This window comes from Rhagoletis zephyria, unplaced genomic scaffold (genome assembly GCF_001687245.7).
Source record: "Rhagoletis zephyria isolate East Lansing unplaced genomic scaffold, Rhagoletis_zephyria_1.1 Rzeph_scaffold_07723, whole genome shotgun sequence".
Taxonomy (NCBI): Eukaryota; Metazoa; Arthropoda; class Insecta; order Diptera; family Tephritidae; genus Rhagoletis; species Rhagoletis zephyria.
In genome coordinates this window covers 1-3,842 of record NW_016164805.1, presented here as the reverse complement: position 1 = coordinate 3,842, position 3,842 = coordinate 1, and the positions used below count along the sequence as shown (strand labels likewise).

The 3,842-nt window shown below is 29.9% G+C and overlaps 1 non-coding gene across 1 annotated transcript; it reads left to right on the top strand.

The window, feature by feature from the left end:
• Positions 1-2,037: 2,037 nt before the first annotated feature.
• On the top strand, positions 2,038-2,109 carry TRNAC-GCA (transfer RNA cysteine (anticodon GCA)). The gene has a single exon. It is a non-coding gene; the product is annotated as a tRNA-Cys (tRNA).
• Positions 2,110-3,842: the final 1,733 nt, after the last annotated feature.

Sequence of the window (3,842 nt, the reverse complement as noted above, 5' to 3'; positions counted from 1 at the left end):
ATATCGGTCTTTTTTGGTTACCGAAAATTCCGCGAATCTTGGCAAATAAATTAGAATAATTAATATTTTTTTTTTGTATATGCCTAGCTCATTCTTCAAATAACACCGTGCCTATCGCACACAAAATCAATATATTCGCGAAACCATGGGCCAATATTGTAAAATTGCTTTTTTAGTTTTTCACTCTGACGTCAGTAATTCTAAAATGATTTAAAAAAATTCAGTGAAATGTGCTTAGAGAAGAAGTATGGGTATGGAATTAAAGAGGAAATTCTGTAGTATTTAAACACATTAAATTTTTTGGTACATAAGGACTGGTAAGTATTGAAAATGTTTAAAAAAAAAAGTATTGAAAAATTTTATCTTTGAAATTTCGCAATATTTGTTTATGAAAAAGTTATAAGTAAGGACTTAAATAAACTCGATAACATCCTCGAATTTTGTCCTTCTAACTTTATCAGCTTAAAAAATTACCTACTGGTCCCTTGAATCCAAAAAATTTAATTAATTTATTTTTTTAATTCTAAAGAAATTTCCTATTGCATTTGTTACCCAAATTTTTATTCTACATTGCGTTGAATTTTTTATATAATTTTTGGAATCAATCATATCTTTGAAATTACAAAGTCCTTTGAAATAAATCCTGACCTCAGAGAGAAATAATATAAAATTCCACTTAAAATAAAAAAGTAGGCTTCGAACCCTTTTACTTATTATTTGTTTTATGGTAGGAGAGCTTCTCAAACAACATAGAAGCAATTTTTTCGATTTAGGTTGTTGAAAAGTAATGAATATCTAAATCCCGGTAATCTCGGTATCCCGGGATTGTGACAACGCCATCCCGAGAATCCCGAGATCGGAAAAAGCCGAAAAATTAACATCCCTAATGAGTACATAAGTAAGCCCTAGATCGAATCCAATATTTCTTTCGATAAAAATTATGTGGATAAAAAATAATATCAAAGTGTTAATATTTTATGCCGAATAAGTATCTCAGTATTCAGTGAAATAAAATAAAAATAAAAATTTGAAAACAGACTTTTATAAAAAAATTTTTGTAAGCAAATTTAAAAAATTTTATTTTTGAATATAATAAATTTGTACAAAATTTTTTATAGTTATGTGGACATATTTTTAGGCTTTGTTTTCTGCATAAATAAACATCCGCAGTCTACTAATAAATGAAATAAATATCTTAAATTCAATATTGGGTGGCAACACGTGTAATTCAAGTTTTAAACTGTGTACAATATTAAAAAAAAAAATTCAATAAACTTTCGTAAAAACTTCTAACTTTTTAATTACATTTCCTAGAAAGAGTCTGCAGATTTGTAGCCCATGGAATTCCAGTAGAACAAAGTACAAGTTTCAAATGGCTAAAAATTACGGTTCATTTTTTAGATTTTTGTTGGGAAAAAATTTTCTCATAAAATTTGTTTCAGTGTGTTGTTTTTTTCAATTTGGATTCAGGTCTTGGCATTTGCTACTAACCCTTTCACTCTTAAATTAAATTTAATACTGAGATTTTAACGAATAATTTAATTAAGAGAGCGTAAAATTTAATTTTCTCACTAGTTGCTTAGGTCCATATATTCATATATTCATACATACATACGTACATACATATGCATGTACATAAAAGGCAAATTGATTTTAACAACTAGTATTTCCTTTTATGGCGCTACTGGTTTTCTAAAAAAATTTTACTCTCTGCAAACTTGCGAAATTGTAAAACATTTCAACGTCGAAGCTTTATAGTTTGTGTTTTTTAAATTATAAAGTATGTATTTTTAAGATAATTGGTGTAAAGCAACAAATAAATCAACTTATCAACAATTCTGCTTTGTGCTAACTAAAGTCACCTCAAACGACATATGTACCTAGATTGTAGAACAAACAACAAGCGCGCATTCCCAAACGCACAAGCAAACATACTTACATATGTACGTAAGTACATACATACATACATACATGTTTATTTATAGCACATTCCTGACATGCGTAATGCTTTGCTCTTTGGACGCACAACCAACAAGTGGGGATATAGCTCAGTGGTAGAGCATTCGACTGCAGATCGAGAGGTCCCCGGTTCAAACCCGGGTGTCCCCTTAGTGACTTTTTTAGATTTATTTTTTGATTGTATGCTTTTTTTTATTTAGTCAGTAATTTTAAAGTTAATTGAATTTATCGCAAAAGATGCTGATGTCATTTGCAAGCAGCATTAAAACATGCAATTTTTAGTTGTTGACTCTTGTTGATGCTTTTTTTTTGTTAGAAGGTGTTTTTTTTTAAAAAGTTAAAAATTCAAATTAAGGCCCGTTTTTTCAAGTATGTTTTAAAACTTGTCTGCTTTTAAACAGAAATTTTTTTTTTCTGAAAAAATTTGTTTGAAGAGCAGATAAATTTGAAAAGGTACTATAGAAAACCGCATTAATTTAATTACTTTAACAATGAAATACATGTCGAAAATATAGTATGTACGTGCATTAGGATGCCTCACCGAAAAATATCTATAACATTTTAAAACTTCCGCCAAAATATTTCGGAAAAATATTAAGATTTGCATGAGCTGGACTTATATGCAAATGGCAACAACTCATTATTTGCATTTGATCCGAGTTTTTTGTGGTAAAATTTTTTTTTTTATTATTTCATTTATAAAAAAACTAGATTTTTGGAGTTATTTTCAAATGGGATCAGCATACGTTTAGTATTTATCCGAAATATTTTGGCGGAAGTCTTAAAATATATAACATTTTATAATGGAAACACAGGACTTATTGCGCATAATATATTATGAGCAAATAATAATCCAGAAGAGAGTATAATTAAAAAGGTTCGATCTAACTAACGAAATGTTTGACAATTTTTTTTGGTAGTTTTTGACAGTATGACAAATTTAACAATCTCAAATATCTAGGTTATATTAGGTTAGGTTGAAGGGGCCTATTGTGATACTACATGTATCCAAAACCCCCCACTTTTTAAACAAATTCGAGGAGTCTACGAACCCTAGCAACTACCGTATTCCAAATTTAGCCGTTGCGCTTACTTAGATCTTCTAAAAATCATAAACCTAGGCATTTCTGTATTTTCCTGCATAGTACAGTGCCCTTAAATTGATTTCAAAATCTCGAATATTTTACTGAACTGTGCAACATATTTTTCTAACGGAAAAACCACCAACACAGGTCGATAGTACTGATCTAAAATAGCAAAACTGTAAAAGGGTTTTGCAAAGTCAGCTCCCTTTCAAAGGATATTGGCGTTAAAAATTTGGCCCTTGCATTTAAAAAAATTAAATTTTTATTACAAAATTTATTCATATTCATTGTGTGATACAACGTCATCATCCAGTAAATCGTTTACGTCGCGTTCTGTTACCTCCTCGTCTTCATACTCCACCAACAAATTTCCGCTAATATTGCGTCAGGAGATTGTTCTTCGTCTATACCTTTAAAACTGTATAAGTCAATTTAACGTTAATGGTCAAATAAAGTTTAGTAAGTTTAGTGGCTGAAGTGTTGCAAATGATGACGCAAGAATTGAATCTTAAGCGCCATGTTCACTCCAATATTCGAAAATGCCTCCATCATACGATTTAAAAAAATTTTAAAGCTTTTAGATCGATGTTTTCCTAAAATACCCGTAATGACTTCTTTAGTAGGCTGCCATGGTCGACGTTCTTCATCACCTAAGACAACATCAAACGATTTGATTTTCATTGATTTTTGTATATCTGGGCCCTTAACAACACCAAATACTAAAAACGATATTAACTGGTATCTAAATCTTTACTTTTTATACCCGAGCGCACTTGTGCACAAGGGTATTATAACTTT